Below are 18171 nucleotides of genomic sequence, written 5' to 3' on the forward strand. Positions count from 1 at the left end.
ACCCACATATAGGGTTCTCCTATTTCTTTGTACTAGTGTTCTTTTGGCTTTCACAACTAAGAAGAGGAAAACTGTTTTTAGCCTCCACCTTTGTGTGTATGTGAGAAAGCCGCAAGTGAGACTCCTTCCTTCTCTCCCACTATCTTCATACTCCCCTAGATGCACATATGCACCATAGAGCAAGCCCTTGATCATAGTAACCCCAACATGGGATATCTCCCAATATGATCCGTGGCATGTCTAGGACTCGCTAGACTATAAAACCACACCTGGACCACTGAGAACAGTCATTATAATTTTTTTTCCAAGAAAGAGACTTCTAATAAGTAAGAGAAAAAAAACACGAGAGCAAGCTCAAAGTGGAATACATCATGAAACCAAGAGGATAAATAAACCCCCTCAAAATGAGGTGGAAAACAACCAAGGCTGAGGCTGAAAGTGCCACCTCAACCCTGTAAGAGTCTCAGAGAAGAAAGGAGAATCCTTCCATTCCCTGAAGAAAGAAGCCCTCCTAGTGGAGGTTGACAGGAGTCTCCTTGCATACTCGTCCATATGGCCATAAAGGTATGTATGGTGTCTATCCAGATACTAGCCAATGTGTGCAAGGGATGAACTTGAGTTCCCTCTAATGCCTCTGTGCATTTGGCTCTCCAGATATGCCAGGCTACTATGCTCACTAGAATCTCCCGAGGTATCCATAGAGGCATGTACAACTATAAAAGGAAGGTGTGGTACTACATCCAAAGAACAAGACTCAACCTGGTGATGACAAATCAAAATGGCCCGAGAAGAGTCAAGTCTCCATAGAAAACCTGAGGCCCCATAAGAGAAAGCCAAGCCACTGAGCCCCATGTCATAAAGACTAGGGAGTGAGCAAAGTGACTGTTACAAGTAGGTGATATTACTACAGGTGTAGATGTGGTTGTCCCAGTACCCCGCTTGCTCATCAGGAGGGGCAACCCATTTCTTCAGGTCCTATCAGTGATGTGCCTGATCAGCCCCTCGCACTGTTAGTCACACTGCACCTCTTGATAGAGGTAAGGGGGTTTCTTCTCCTCCTTTAGGTGCACAAATTCTTTGAACTCCTATGCCAGTTCCCGCCTACAGGAACTCCTTTGTAGTACTGGCAGATTTGATAGAGTTTGAGATAGAAGAGGAGTTTATACCATCTACCCTCGAGGAGCCAATTATTGGGATTCCGTTGGACATGGTTTCCACCTCTGCTAGAGTGGGTTTTCTCTCACCAGTTGATTTCCCTCCACTTGACAGGAGGACTCTTTCACAGGAGAGGATTTTCTCCACCACCAGGTTTGGAGATTCTTGGATTATTGGGGGCGATTTCAACATGATTGAAATGCCTTTAGACAAAAGAGGGGGTAGGGAAGGTGGCAGAGATATTTGGTATGACAATGCTTTTCACACTCAACCACAATCTCTTCTATTTTCTTGGTGAAACAGGAGAGTAAGGATGCCTATCCATGCACAGATTGATAGATTTTATGTAAATGATTGGGCACTGGACAGAGGTGGGACAATGTTGTCTCTGTGCCAACATGGACTTAGGTAGAGTAGAATGTGTGTGTAGAGTAGCGGCAAAGCTCCGCTTGTACTTGCATAAGGCTAGAAATAATCCCTCTTAGAAATCCAACTTACATGTTCTAAAGTTCTACATACGATTCCTACATGCAACTCTACATGCGAGTTCTACATGCAACTCCTACATGTAACTCCTACATGCGAGTTCTATATGCAACTCCTACATGCGAGTTCTACATGCCACTCCTATATGCAACTCCTACATGCGAGTTCTACATGCAACTCCTACATGCGAGTTCTACATGCAACTCCTACATGCGAGTTCTACATGCAACTCCTACATGCGAGTTCTACATGCAACTCCTACATGCAACTCCTACATGCAACTTCTATATGCAACTTCTACATGTAGAGAGAGAATGTGTTACAATTCCTACATGCAGAGAGTGAAGCTCTCCAACTTGTATAAATATCCCATAATGGAATGAAGCTCACACTCTTTGGGGCATTGTGTTGACTTTTACTTTGGTATTCCAAGCAATTGTCTCAAGTGTCCATGCATCCTTGCACTCCACGTCCAAAAGCATGTCCTAACCTTGCAACTACTCCAACCTTGCAACCCATCCTCTCCCTCTCCTCCTCCCTCCTCCTCCTCTCTCCTCCTCCTCCTCTCTCCTCCTCCTCCTCCTCCTCCCTCCTCTCTCTTCTTTCCCCTATGCTCTTACACCACCTTCTTCTCCCACTCCTATGCTCCTCCTAAACCCTTTGTTTCTCAACCCTTAATCTCCATGATCTACGAGGGAGACGAGTTCTCCACCATGTACTCTACCCTAAACCTTGGAACCTTCTTCTAAACCTTGAAACTCCTTCTAACCCTGGAACCTCCTTCTAAACCTTGGAACTCCTTCTAACCCTTGGAACTCCTTCTAACCCTGGAACCTCTTTCCAAACCTTGGAACCTCCTTCTAAACCCTGGAACCTCCTTCTAACCCTGGAACCTCCTTCTAACCCTTAAACTCCTAAATCCTGCAACGCCCAATGAAGGCGAAAGCCTTCATTACCTCAATCATGATGATACATGTTTCTTTTACACATGCATGCACTTTGTTTGCTTATTACCACACTTAAGCCTATGTCTCTCACCCGAACATGACTCGAGGTCCTAAGCTACACATATACTACAATCGACAACCCTGATATATCTGTAGGTGACAAAAAGCCTTGGAACCATGCATACTGAGAAAACCCTACTCTTCTTACGAAAGCCGTAGGAAAGAGCCAACATTTGGCACCATTGTTGGGGAGACTAGCATCTCAAGTAATGAGTAAACATACGCAGGTATGTGTAAAAAAACAAACTACTTCGAACTTTCATGAACATAACACTTAAGGGCAAGGAGAGTAAATTTTTTTTTCCATTTCTAGCCAAACATATCTACCCCAAGCATCAACCTTGGGTTCCTACCTTAAGAAATTTTCTTTATTTCTTAAATAGAAGCCACTTGATAAATAATCAGGCTAGGTAGTGGACACGAATGCGTCGAGCTTGCAATTTTGGTCACCTTTTTGCAGAAGAGCGCAAACTGAGCCATCCATAAAAAGTTATGGCTCGAAAAGAGTTTAGGGTTTAACCCTAGACCTAAATCCTAAACCTAAACTCATTTCCTATAAAAACCCACTCCACCCCCTCATTCTTCATCTTTCACATTTTGCCACCATCCTCTTCTTCATTCCGAGCCCTATGCAAGACACTCCTCCCTCTCCATCGACCACCACCTTACTCCCATCCTCACATTGTAAGTGACTTCGAGCCCATCTTGTAGCGATAACCTAGCCATCCACCTACCGTCCATTGTACATCAACAATCCTGTTACATCGAGAAAGACTTGGAGAGCGTTCAGGTGACCACCTCTTCCTCCCTTTTTGATTTCCGTCCGTCAAGCTTTTTTCTTCTTTTTTTCTTTTCCCCCTCCCATTTCCACCACCCTCCCCTCCCATTTCCACCACCCCCCCCTCCCGCCTCCATCTCCACCACCCCCTCCCCCCCTCCCCCCTCTATCTCCACCACTACCCCCTCCCCCCCTCCATCTCCACCACCCCCTTCCCTCTTTCCCCCCCATCTCCTCCCCCCCTCTATCTCCCCCTCTCCCCTCCCCCCCTCCCCCTTCCATCTCGACCACCCCCTCCCCCCTCCATCTCCCCCCCCCCCTCCCCCCCCCCCTCTCAATCTCCACAACCACACCCCCTCCCCCCTCTCCCCCTCCATCTCCACTCCCCCCTCCATCTCCACCACCCCCTCCCCCCTCCCCCTCTCTCTTTCTTTCTCTCTCTCTCTCTTTCCCTCCCCCTCTCTTTCTATATATCTCTCTCTTTCCCTCCCCCTCTCTCTTTCTTTCTCTCTCTCTTTCCACCCCCTCCCTCTTCTCTCTCATACCTCTCCCCCTTTCCCCCTCTCTCTCTCTGTGTCATTCCCTCCCCCCCCCCCCCCCTCTCTCTCTCTCTCTCTCTCTCTCTCTCTCTCTCTCTCTCTCTCTTTCCCTCCCCCCTCTCTCTTTCCCTCCCCCCCCCCTCTCTCTCTCTCTCTCTCTCTCTCCCCCCCCCACCCCCCTCCCCCTCTCTGCTCTCCCCCTCCCCTCACCACAACCCCCCCACCAAACCCCCCCATTGAACGCCCCTTACAGACCCGCTGCCCACGGCAAAGCCCACTGCCCCGCAGCACTGCCCCACCCGCCGCTTGCAACCCCCCCGTCACCTGCGCTCACCACCCCATCCCGTTGCCCACGCCCTGCAGCTTGCCCCCACACCCCTCGCCCGCCCCTTCCGCATGAGCCCCACCCACCTGCCTCCCACCCATCCTCTCCAACCCTCCCCTTCCCCTCCAACCCTCCCCACTCATCCCTGCTCCTCTCCCCTGCGCCCCCCCTATGCCCCCGTCCCCTCTCCCCTCCCCTCTGCTGTGCCCCCTCCGCCCCGTCCCCTCTCCCCTCCCCTCCCCTGCACCCCCCGTGTGAAAACCCCCCCCTCGCTGCCACACGGAAAAATCCCCCTTGTCGCGCCGCCGCCAGGGCAGCCTCCCCTCCCACACAATTTTTTTGAAAAAAAAAAACTAACCTAAACCTAACCCTTGGTTAGGTTAACCTAGGTTAGTCTTAACCTAGGTTAGTTTTAACCTAGGTTATATTATCTTTAACTTTAGTTAGGTTAGCTTTAACTAGTTAGTTATATAACCGGACCCATTAGGTTAGTTGATTATACTAGGTTAGTTGAACTAACTGTCATTAGTTAGCTACAGTCAATCTAACCATACCTAGACAGTTAGGTTAGTTAGAGTGATTGGGCCAGTTAACTCAACTCAACTGGGTTAGTTACTATCTCTCAGTTAGGCTTAAAGCCCCTTCACACCAAACCTTAAGACCAAGGGCCCCCCCAAAAGCAACTTTTACCCCTTCTTTAACCCCTCCTAACTTATCCGTTTGGGACCCAAACTGAACCCCGTTTGAAACCAGATTTCACACACATAAACATCACATTATGGAGTATTTTTCCAGCCCATTGCACACCATTTTGGCATCCCTAGCATTCGCTCATTTGCACCCCCGTGTGGGCCTCATTTTGCACAAATTCATTCGTATCTTCATGTCGTGATCTCCGATTAATGATCTAACTGCATCGGCACAATTCCCTACACATGTAGGAAAATCTTAGGCACATTCTTAACATGAGGGTCTCTACACAAACTACCACCACTCTAATGCTCCCCACAAAACTTCATCCACACTCACACTTGTGTCAGAGACACCCTTGGCAAATCTCGCCCAATCTGCATGCAGCTATGTTCCGGCCAACATCTCTGACTCCAACGCTCACCACATCTGCATATAACTCTGCTGCATCCACCATCCCTGCAAATCCTCTACCCCGAATCCCCCCTAACATTCAATCAATCCCTTTAGCTCCTCCACACACTAACATGGCTAGACGCCATCGCAACAATGATGGGGATATTGACCTCGATGCAGAGGCTGACAATTTATTTAATTGAAGAAATAATAACAATCAAGGCAGATGCCCCTTGGGAAAGCTAGAACTTCCCGAATATAATGGTAGGGGAGATCCAACCCGATTCCTCTAGCATTTTGATACTGCATGTTGAGCAGGTGGAGATCAATCCCATGACACCAAGGTGGCTTGGTTTCCCATGGCCTTAACTTATGAAGCATCTGAATGGTACCTAGGCCTTCTAGTGAAAGAGTGTGCCACATGGGACCTACTTCAAACAGAATTCAAACGACGCTTTCAAACGGAGAGGCTACAAGATGATCCTGCTCTCCAACTAAGCAAGCTCGAACAAGGCCGCCGAGAAGATGTACGCACGTACCTGGGTAAGATGAAAAGATTAATTGCCAAATGTGACCCACACCCAAATGCAAAGTACTTCACGCCATGGTTCATTGCAAGACTACAAAAGAAAATCTGAAAGGATATGAAAAAGATAAGCAGCTATGAAACGTTCAGTGCTACTTATGCGGTAGCCATTGACATCGAGGATGGCATGACCGGCTCAGACACTAGCAGTGATGAAGGCAAATCTAGTACACACAACAAGCGCTTGAAAAAGGGAAAATCAAAGGCCACTGATGAAACATCAAATGAAGATCACCTAGAGGCCATGACCCTAAAGCTAAAAGAAGACATGATGCAGGCCATGGAATAAAAATTTCACTTGTCTCAGCTGCAAACTCAGACATATCCATGGCGAGAAAATGTTTGGTGTCCACATTGCATGGCCAATCATACATTAAATGAGTGCCTGGGTCCTAAGAGCCAGGATCACTACACAAGCAAATCCACCACCAAGGTTGTGGCTCCATATCTGCATCGTTGGTGACCATGATGAGAACAATTGCATCTTCAACATATGCAACAACCGCCTTGACTTCAACAATACCAAGTGGCACCCATGCCAGTATACAAGCAACCGGCACTTGCACAAGCACTGCCAACTCTGAGGCTAAATCTTGTTCCCGTTCAGCCACAAGTCCCACAACTACTCAGGAATTCGAATCCACGACCATATCCAAGAGCACCAAATACAGCTCCTTAGGCAGTTCCAATACATCAATTACAAGTCGAGGAAGTAGACTCGCCATTTGAGTACATGATGCAGAGTTCCCAGTGTACTATGTAGAAGGCGCAGAGGGTCTAATACTAGTTTATGCAAATCAAGTATATCCCAACACATATCGTGCACCAATCACGTGCTACGATTGTGGCAAAAATCATTGGATCGCAGAGTGCCCTCATCGTGGTAGCCCAGCTACTTTCCAACCCATTTGTAGAGATTGTGGCATAGGACATGCCTGTATGGATTGTCCCATGAAAAATAAATACCCAGAACAAACAGAGTTTAAGCTTGATGTCCCAATCGGCATCATTGGGGTGGACTATCAAAGTCTGGGTCCGGCAAGTGTAATATCACAAAATGTAAATGTAATTACACGCCAACAAAAAGATGCCACCAAGGACCTTAACATTCCAATCCAACCAAAGCGACTTTTAAAAAAGAAAGCACAAGTGCTTGCACCTCCGCCAAGCAATGAGCAGCCGAGCTCATCCACATCAACTCCTTAGCCTAAAAAAAAGGAAGCTCCATAAGCAAATTCACAAGTGGAAAAGGCTCGTTTTCAAGCACTTCAACAATGGGTACAAAAGGAAGAAGCTCAATTTGAAGGTGAGAAACAAGCTCAATTTGAGTCTGAGAAACAAGCTCAAGACCCAATCCATGACTTGGCTCCACAAAGTATTGATACTATACTCGAGCCTTTGTTCCAACAATAGAGTCCACAACATAATGTACCGCCACGTCAACTTGAAGGAGCCGCACTCTCTAACATCCTGAGTTGCCCTGTGTCAATTCCCATCGGAATCCTCCTACGGAATTGTCCCAATATCTGGGAGAGTTTCAAAGGATGGATTGAACTCGCCAATCCCTCTCCACCTATGAACGATATCAAAGATATCTCTGTGCGGATGGGTGAGAGATGACATGTGCAACATTACTATGCCTTTGATCCATAAGGCATATAATGAAGTCCAAGCCATAGTGGATCGTGGAGCAGGTGTAAATGTCCTATCAAAGGAGCTCTACGAAGAATGGGTTCTCCCACCAATGCAAAAGGCTAATTTCAACATATGCCCTACTGATGATTCCCTTGATAAACCCTTGGGCATAGTGAATGGCGTGTCCACAAAGATCATAGGAGTCCGCTTTTCCCTTCAATTTACAATCTTGGATCTCCCCAAAAAATCCTATCAAATCTTATTGGGACATCCTTGGTTACGGGAAGCATCATTCCTCCATGATTGGAGAAGTAATAGACTGACAATCCAGAATTGAGACACCATAGTCAAGGTGAATGTGGGAACAGGAGCTATAAAACCAATTATGCCTAGAGCATTGGATGACACATCTTCCACGACAATCTCAAGCAAATCAGCTCCCCTGCAACAGCAGCCATAGTGGGTGACTCACAAAGCAATGTCAATAACTAGATACAAACATTGGCAACCATCGACAACTACCATTCATTAGACCCCATCTTCTCACAGATAGATGCTAAGGTGCTACAGGTAGATCCTCCACTCCCACATGAAGAACCAATCGATCTAGAGATGCCATTCTTTATGGTTTACTTTGAGTGGGATAATGAACCTGAAGAAGGTACCCATACTAATGATGGCTCAGGTTTTCTTTGGGACCTTGAAACAGAGGCTGAGAATGCTGAAATCGAAGATCAAATCTTTGATAATGACAGCCATTCTGCATGCCCTAATGGCAGTCGAGCTCCCAAAAGTTGAACCTCCAAAAATGAATAATAGCAGAAGATCTTGCAAGAAAGCTGAAGGATGAAATCGCAGAAAAGCCAAGGCTGAGCACTTCAATGAATTTGAACGAGTCTAAACAAGGATCGTCGAATTGTAGAGATGCATAAGGTATGTGAAGCCTGTCAATTTGGAAAACAGGCAAGGAAACCATTTCCTAGACATGTTCAAGAGAGTAAGAGGCCATTGGAATTAATCCACTCTGATGTGTGGACTACTAAAGCTGCATCTATTGGAGGCTATCATTATTTTGTCACTTTTATTGATGACTACAACAAAAAAGTTTGGGTGTATTTTATGAAAAAGAAAAGTGAACTGTTTGGGCATTTCAAAGCTTTTAAAGCTATGGTTGAAAAAGAAACAGGCCTGCAAATAAAATGCCTAAGGTCAGATGGAGGGGGAGAGTACCTCTCAAATGAGTTTGCAAGTTTCCTATAGGAGCATGGCATAAAGTAGCAATATTCATGCAGCCATACCCCACAGCAAAATGGACTTGTAGAAAGAAAAAACAGGCATATTGGAGAGGTATCTCGTGCCATGCTCAATAAAAAAGACCTGCTAGATTATTCTTGGGCTGAAGCAGTTGCTACAGCAGTCTACATAATGAACAGGACTCCCACTGCAGCAATACATGGCATGACGCCAGAGGAGAGGCATACTGGTAGGAAAGCAGATATTTCTCATTTGAAAGTTTTTGGTTGCATTGCCTATGTTCATGTGCCAGATGAGTTGAGATCCAAGTTGGATCCAAAAGCTGAGAAGTGCATCTTTATTGGTTATTCTTTACAGCAGAAAGGATATAGATGCTATAACCCTTCTACTCGTAAGTTTACAGTGAGCAGAGATGTTGTTTTTAATGAGATGAGCAGCTGGTATAAACTAGTAAATGTGATTGATGATGTAGATGCACAAAATGGTAATGCTGCACAGAATTCACAACAGCAATCACAAAATATTAGTGGACCTGTAGTGTCCTCTAGCACTGGTTCACATACTTTGCCGTGGACAGGCAGACTGAGATCAGGAGGATCTCCTCAAAGCAATGTGGATAGTGGTATGCAAGTATGACAAAAAGGAAAAGAGAAAGTAGATCAGCCCCTCATCAGCCCATGGTTGATGTGAATGTAGGTCACTCTTATGTGGATGGTGAATCCAGTGGCTCAGAACAGAGCCTTCATGATGAGTTGGGTATTCCTTCTGTTGTTACACCTAGAGTAAGGAAGACAAGGGATGTTTTGAGAGCACCTGGTAGTGAGCCTATTTTGCGCAGGTCTACCACAGCTAGGTATCCTGTGGATATGATGAAATATGATGGATTTATAGCCATTCATTATGCCTATATGGTCAAAGTGATACATGAACCAGAACCCACTTCTTTTGAGCAAGCCATGGGAAAAGAAAAATGGGAGAAAGCCATGGATGATGAAATGGATGCCTTGGAAGCAAATGCTACATGGAAATTGGTGCCTTTGCCTCAAGACAACAATGCAATTGGCTACAAGTGGGTTTATAAGGTGAAGCACAATGCAGATGGTTCTGTGAACAGATACAAGGCAAGATTAGTTGTCAAGGGGTATGCACTGACATATGGCATTAATTATGAAGAAACATTCAGTCCGGTTGCAAGGTTGGCAACTGTAAGAGCAATCATTGCTATGGCTGCATCAAAGGGATGGCCTTTACATCAGATGGATGTAAAGAATGCTTTCTTGCATGGTGATTTGCAACAAGAGGTCTATATGGAGCAACCACCAGGTCATGTTCATGCTGTTCATCCTGAGTTTGTTTGCAGGTTGAAGAAAGCCTTGTATGGCTTGAAGCAAGCACCCAAAGCATGGTTTGACAAGATAGGATAGTATCTTGTCACTATTGGCTTTCAGATTTCCGAGGCAGATTTCTCACTTTATGTGAGAAAAATAGAGAAAGGCATTATGCTGCTTGTTATTTATGATGATGATTTGATCATCAGAGGTGATAGTGATGAAGATATCCTTCATGTGAAAATGCTATTAAAGCAGAAGTTTGAGATGAAGGATTTGTAAGAGCTGCGTTACTTCTTGGGCATTGAGGTGATTAGATCCACAAGTGGGATATGGCTCTTACCATGTATTGGACATGCTGTCCAAATATGGGATGACACAGGCCGTAAGCCTATTTCAGTTCCTTTGGAGTACAATGTGAAGTTGAGCACAGATGTAGGTGAGCTTTTGGAAGACCCTACTATGTACAGACACAGAGTAGGAAGTTTGATTTATATGACTATTACTAGGACAGATTTGAGCTATGTTGTTGGGTTGGTAAGTTAGTTTATGCAGGCTCCAAGGAAACCGCATTTGGATGCGGCTAGATGCATACTGAGGTATGTGAAGTCCAAATTGCAGTATGGACTATTTTATGAGACTGGGGTTCAGATACAGTTGCATGGATACACTGATGCTGATTGGGCTAGTAGTATTTCTGATAGACGATCTACAAGTGAATATACGTTCTCTTTTGGGAGTGATGCAATCACTTGGAGCAGCAAGAAACAGCCTACAATTGCCTTGTTGAGCACAGAAGATGAGTACAAGGGTGTAACAATGGCTGCATGTGAGGTAGCTTGGTTGCATAAGCTAATTTATGATATGCATCAGTCTACAGATGGGCCAGTTGTCATTTATTGTGACAACATGAGCAGTATACACTTAGCAAATAACCCAGTCTATCATGCTAGAACAAAGCACATTGAGGTGCATTATCACTATGTGCGAGAGAAGGTTCTAGTAGGTCTTATTGATCTAGTTTATGTCAGCACAAAGGATTAGGTAGCTGACATATTCACGAAGGCATTGGGTGCAGAGAAGCTGCGCAAGTTCAAGGGCATGCTTGGTGTGCAGGAATTGGGATTGAGCTCAAGGGGGAGTGTTGAGATATCGAGCTCCACTCGTGATATGCCAAGATGACTGTTGTGCATTTATGTCACCGTCTTGTTAGCTGCAGATGCGGTTGGTACACCACCCATGAATAATAGCTGGATGACAGCTATCTTTATGTACTCTACTTAGTGGCTCAGTTAGTATGCCACCTTAGTTAGCTGAGTTTTGTTTGAAACCACATATAGGGTTCACCTATTCTTTTGTACTTAGAGTTCTTTTGGCTTTCACAACTAAGAAGAGGAAAACTATTTTCAGCCTCCACCTTTGTGTGTATTCCCCCATTGTGTATGTGAGAAAGTTGCAAGTGAGACTCCTTCCTTCTCTCCCACTCTCTTCACATTAAATGGGGTAAAAGGGAGTATGAGGAAGAATGAACAATGCACTTAGAAGAGTTAATGGGGTTCATTTGTGAGGGGGGTCGACAAAGTAATGTTGGTGTACTTGCGTCGTGATTTTGGGGGCAGCGTCACTATCCAAGAGGTATTGCAGAGGGGTTCATCTAGTATTGTAATGCATCAAGTACACACACCTAGAATGTTGATGAAAGTTTGATAATACGTGTGCCGGCTAGGAGTGTGTCCTGTGGATGAGGGCACCAAATTTGTTGTTGCAAGAAGTGCAAATGCTTCAAAGTAATGGTTTTGTGTTGTGTTTCACAGCTACGACATCAAATGCTGATCAAGTACCAAGAAGTTCCCAAAGGGTCCCTACAACCTTTTGTCCTCAGAGGCAGGATTGTGAAATGGAGATCAAAGTTGACTAAGGATTTTTTGGTGAGTATAGAGAAAGGTTGGACATTGGAAGCAACTATTATTTGAGAGGCACCTATACAGGTCAATGAATCACATCTGTTCTATGTCAGCACAGAGGTATCTAGAACTTTGGGTGTCAATTACTCTGTGACAATATCAGAATTCCCACGCTGTACGTGCAAAGGGTTTCAAAAAAGGGAGAGCAAGGAATTAGTGTATGCTCCTTGTAAGCATATCTACTTCGTCTTTTTGAATGTTTTAGGGTTGGATCTGTGTGTACATGAATTCATGCATCAGGCATCCCTGACAAAGGTAGAGGTCTTCCAAGCTCTTGGAGGGAGGAGATGCAATGTGCTAACATAGCATACATGAGCACAACAGACTATCTATGCATGTAACTAGCCTTCACAAGCATTTTGAGTCCATCTTTTTGTGTCCTTTCTTGCAGTGTGTGACTGCAAGAGTTTTTGATGCCCTGTTGCCTCTACATGTAGTGCAAAATGGGATATAATGTATGAGTTTTCTATCTATTCCTGATAATATCTTCTATAAATCTTTGGAATCCACCCAATGTGATACTGTAATACATACAAATGTTATTGTTCGTTGGTTTTTAGCATCTTCGATACGAAAGTCACGCAGCATTCAGTTTTCTTTTTATTCTTCAATGCCACACGCTATGACTCCATTTCCATAAAATTGACTTGCAAGCAATTCTATACTCCTACGGGTTGCAAGGACAATGAGTCATCATCATGTTTGGAGGAATTAGTATCGAATTAATCAAGCCATCTCCATGAGGGTTCGCTCGGTTTCTTTGTCGCTCAAACAATCTCGCTGCTTAGAGTTAGGAATTCCTCTTAAGGAGCAGGTTCCTCGATCGCGCAAGGCTTTGATGCGGGTCACTCGGTTGAAAATTGCCTTGGTTATGTTGTGTGTGGCAGATAGTTTGCCAATAAGTTGTTTAGTAGTAGTAGAAGGGATGCGCTACATGTAGCCACATGGTAGTTTGAACATTATGAAGGCATTAATTTTGATTGATCATATCCAAGAAGGGAGGGTTCTATAGAATCATGCAGCCATTCAAGTGACAAGACATTCATTTTTTGCAGATTTTCATCTACGCATAACTCTGGATTTCCATCATTTTCATCACTTACTCTTACTCTTCCTTATTGTCTACTTGCCTTCTTTTACATCTTCAATTATGATTGCTCTCTCATCACTTCCATTGCCACCTCCGTCTATTGCATTCTATAATCAATTGGCGATCATGGAGGAATGCAAGGTGCACAATGATCGACAAAAATCACTGAGCACCTTCTCCCATCTCACCTCCACATCCTATCACAGACTTTAGCAACGACATCGTAGAGGAAGGAGCAACAAGCTCCTAAAGTTTTCCAAGATACCGTGGGAGTAGGTTTGGAATGAAGCTCTAGTGGAGGAGATTCTCAACTCTTATGATGATGATGAAGACCACAGAGTATATGTACATGTTCACTTGACCTCTCGCCTATTGGAAGAGGGGTTCCACATGATTACTCCAATAGCTCCAAGTATGGTGGAGCAGAAAATTACACTCCTTGCACCTCCTATAACTCTCCAAAGATCACCCCCTCTTGATCCATTTCCACTCAAGCCTCTATTGCTTCAAAGTTGATCACCAGGACAAGAATGCCACCAAGTCTCAGTGGTAAATTTTGAGGGAGAATATGGTTCATGCCACCCCAACCTTGGATTATCTGGCTAACCACTGGCTCCCCCCCTAGGTACTCAACCATAATTTATTGAGCGAGATCGTCTGTAGGAGCAGCTCGAGAGCAAGAGGATAGTTTACGACAAGCTAGTTGAAAGTCACTCCCTGCTGCACCAGACTCATACCAAGCTACATACAGACCATGGAAAAAAAGAACTCCAGCAACCATCTAGCAAAAGGTTAAGACCAGAACAAACTTTCACAGGTTTGAAAGCATCAACATACTTTTGAAATTTTGCCTTAAATGCATAGGTATTCAAAAACTTACAAAATCCAACTAATGTGGCTATAATAGATTGTGCATAACCATGGATGATTTTTTCAAGTTAGTTTCATTAAGAAGCTAAACTTTTACATTGGATGCCCTAATAAAAAAATATTCGACAGGATTTGAAACTTTTATGCGAAAAAATTTACAGTTTCGCCAAGATTTACATTTTTTCCTTCAAAATTCAAAAGAAAATATATAAAAAAGTACTACATTCTACCAATATTGTGAAACAAATAAAATGAGCTTGAAAACTTTTGCCAAGACTTTATATTAATATATAAGCATAGCTTTGATAAAAACATCCCTGTGCATAGCTATGTCGACATTTAGTAAATATTCTATGGCTAATATCTCCTTAAAACAAGACTTTTTGTTACAAAAAATATAGAAATAAAATCAAAGAACAAATTTATCACCCATATTGGCTTTTTCCAAGTTTGCATGAATGTAGGAACATCCTTATGGTCATTACTAGACCTAGTGCAATAAGATTTCTAACTTGAAATAATTGGGCAGGCCTTATGAATGATTAAATATCATTCACCTTGTATTATATTACACAAGGGTTTATGTATAGTAAAGTTTTGTTGGGAAGGGTATAGTAAAGACTTCCACTCTAGATTTCATCACCTCATGTTGCCCCTTTTGGCCTTACCTGTGTCAGGAAAGATATCGTAATGATGTCCACTCGAGATTTCATCTCCACCTATTGCCCTATTTTTTCACATTTTTTACCTTGCTTGTTGGCCCTCTTTTCTCGCATTTTTACCTTGCCCTTGCTTACACGTGTGTTGTTCCTCGTTACGCTTGCCATAGTGAGAGTGGTTTCTCTCTCTCTTCTCTACCATTTTCTCCGCCTGTTTCTCTTTCTTCCAGCTGTTTCTATTCCGAGGCTCTCAAACTTCTTCAGGGCAAGCCATTTCAATGCAAATTCAACTTGTTCTTCTTCTCTCTCTCTCTCTCTGTGCAGGCCACATGAATAAAATTCATCTTGTTCTTTTAATAAACAATCTTGTTTTTTCCGTGGGAAAAAAAAAACAAGTGCTGGATTGCGTAGCGCATAGAGGTCCTTGTGTGGTGAGAGTCATGCCACACTTCACACATTCTATCAACAGCTCTAATGGGATTGCTTTAAATGAAAGAGGGAAAAGCTAAAAACAGTATAATTGTTATATCCCTTCAAATTTAGCCACGTGCGTCTTCAGTACGATGACACACGATGAAGAAAAGTAGAGGGCAACACTCGGTTTCACTTGGGCGATCGTGTGTTTTCACTCAAACGATCGAACATTTGTTCGATTTTGTTTGTTGGATCTGCTCGATCTGTTTCCTACGTTCGATCTGTTCCCAGGCAGCCCTCAGACATGGATATGGATCCTTTCAACTCCTTGGAATCCAAGCTGCCATGGGGAACTCTCATAGACGCATGTATCTCTTTCTTTCTCGTGCTATTTGCCGGGATTATGTCTGGCCTTACCTTGGGTCTCATGTCCTTGGACCTTGTCGAACTGGAGGTCCTCCAAAGGAGTGGTACCCCCACAGAGAAAAAACAAGCAGAGGCCATTTTACCAGTGGTGAAAAAGCAGCATCAGCTTTTGGTAACACTTCTACTATGCAATGCGATTGCAATGGAAGCTCTTCCAATTTTATTGGACAAGATCTTTGACCCAGTGGTTGCTGTCATCCTGTCTGTCACATTCGTGCTAATTTTTGGAGAGATCCTTCCACAGGCAATTTGCTCTAGATATGGACTTGCAATTGGAGCAAATTTGGTTTGGCTTGTTCGATTTCTGATGCTTGTTTGCTTCCCAGTAGCGTATCCTGTCGGCAAGTTGCTGGATCTTGTGCTAGGGCATAATGACGCTGGCTTGTTCAGGAGGGCTCAATTGAAGGCATTTGTTTCCATTCATGGGAAAGCGGAGGGTATTGGGGGTGAGCTTACCCATGACGAAACTACTATTATCAGTGGAGCCCTTGACCTAACCTCAAAGACTGCAGCACAGGCAATGACGCCTATCGAATCTACCTTCTCACTGGATGTTGATTCTAAATTGGATTGGGAAACAATGGGGAGGACATTGGCGAGTGGTCACAGTCGAGTTCCAGTGTATTCTGGGAATTCTAGAAACATTATTGGACTGTTGCTGGTTAAAAGTCTTTTAACTGTTCGTGTTGAGACTGAGACTCCTATTAGTGGTGTGTCTATCAGGAGAATACCACGCGTGCCTGCAGAGATGCCATTGTATGACATACTCAATGAATTCCAAAAAGGGCAGAGTCACATGGCAGTTGTAGTGAGGAGAAGTCCAGCCAACAAATGTGCTATCACAGCTAATCACGAGAATGAGCCGCCAGTATCTGAGGGTTCAAATTTAGATAATGCAGAGGCAAAAACATTTAATCTGGGAGACGCTGACAGGAACGAAGCTGAATGGAATATTGATGTTGACAAGGAACGACCTGGGCAAAAGAGTGAAACGGGGGTTTCAAATGATCTGGAAGAAGGTGAAGTAATAGGCATTATCACCCTCGAAGACGTTATTGAAGAGCTGCTTCAAGAAAAAATTGTTGATGAGACAGATGAATATGTGGATGTGCACGAGACAATAAAGGTTGTTGCAGGAGTCTCTTCAGCATTGTCCTCTAGAACTACTGCAGCTGCAAGGCATTTGAGTGTTCCAAGAGCTGCAAGGCAGGCTTTCAATGCAACACAGAGCCAGAAATATGCGGGAGAGTTTTCTAGCCAGCTAGGTAAGCCGCCCACTTTCGAAAAGTTCAGCAGTCTCACAAAACCTTTATTGGATAAAAAATAAGATACTGCTACACAAATTCCTCCTACTTTTTGTATCTGGGTTCACTGCTAGGAAAACCCCCTACACCCACACATAATGTGTAATCAGCGGGGAAAAGTCTAGGCAGTGAATTGAAGGGCCGCTTTTATTTTGTAAAATGACGTCTTGTGATCCTCCCTATGAGATCTGATATGAAATCAATTACAGTTTTCCGCCAAAGTCTGCTTCAAGGGTATTTTTATCATTAAGCTAACTTGCAATGCTCAATATCTGCATTGTTTCATGTCTCTAGTGTTTTCATGGGCTTGGACACTCCCTCCTACTATAATGGTTAAAGCAAGAGCTGTTGGATGCAAAAGGGAAACCACACAATTTTTTAAGGGAGTTGGGCTATTAAAAAGTGATTTTTGTAGGATGATCTCCACAAATGGAATTTGAAACACACAACTTAATTGATTTAAATTACACTTGGAAATTTACAAAATAGTTTCAATCCTCCACTATAACACTACCTCTAAGTGGTGGATCGTTGATGAAGGTGGAGTCTTGAGGGAGCATCCTACTCAGGCGAAATTAGCATGGGTGGAGGGCACTTTTCATGACAGTTTGACTCCCTGTTGGTGTTTTGCTCATAACTTTTTGTTCATTAGTCCGATTTTGATGAAACTTAGATCAGCACGAAGCTCTCTTCAAGGGCATGTCTATGTGTTATTAGACCTTGAATCAGATACTACAGCAAAAAGTCATGAGTCTCTGTGTTTGATAATCTGTTTTCATGATAGTTTTTACCCCGGTCTAGTAAACCACCCATAACTTTCAGGCTGCTTCTTTGTTTCTTACGAAACTTATATTATGCGAATCTCTCTTGAATGCACATGTCTCTGTGTTATTAGACCTTAAATCAGATACTACAGCAAGAAGTTATGAGTCTCTGTGTTTGACAGTCTATTTTCATGACAGTAGTCTTTACCCCCGTCTAGTAAACCACTCATAACTTTCTGGTTGCTTCTTTGTTTCTTACGAAACTTATATCAACGTGAAGCTGTCTTCAAGCTGCATGTCTGTATGTTATTAGATCTTGAATCAGATACTATAGCAAAAAGTTATGAGTCTCTGTGTTTGAAAGTCTGTTTTCATGATAGTTTTAACCCCCATTCTAGCCCATAACTTTCTGGCCACTTCTTTGTTTCTTACGAAATGTATATCAGCGCGAAGCTCATCTCAAGCCGCATCTCTATGTGTTTGAATCTTTGGTATCATGTC

The 18171-nt window shown here is 43.7% G+C and overlaps 1 pseudogene; it reads left to right on the forward strand.

Moving 5' to 3' along the window:
- The first annotated feature begins 15359 nt into the window (after positions 1-15359).
- LOC147887368 (DUF21 domain-containing protein At4g14240 pseudogene) lies at positions 15360-17116 on the forward strand (annotated as a pseudogene).
- The last annotated feature ends 1055 nt before the right edge of the window (positions 17117-18171 follow it).

The sequence above is a fragment of the Dipteris shenzhenensis genome, chromosome 23, assembly GCF_047967505.1.
Source record: "Dipteris shenzhenensis isolate YYH24624 ecotype China chromosome 23, Dip_SZ_1.0, whole genome shotgun sequence".
Lineage (NCBI taxonomy): Eukaryota > Viridiplantae > Streptophyta > Polypodiopsida > Gleicheniales > Dipteridaceae > Dipteris > Dipteris shenzhenensis.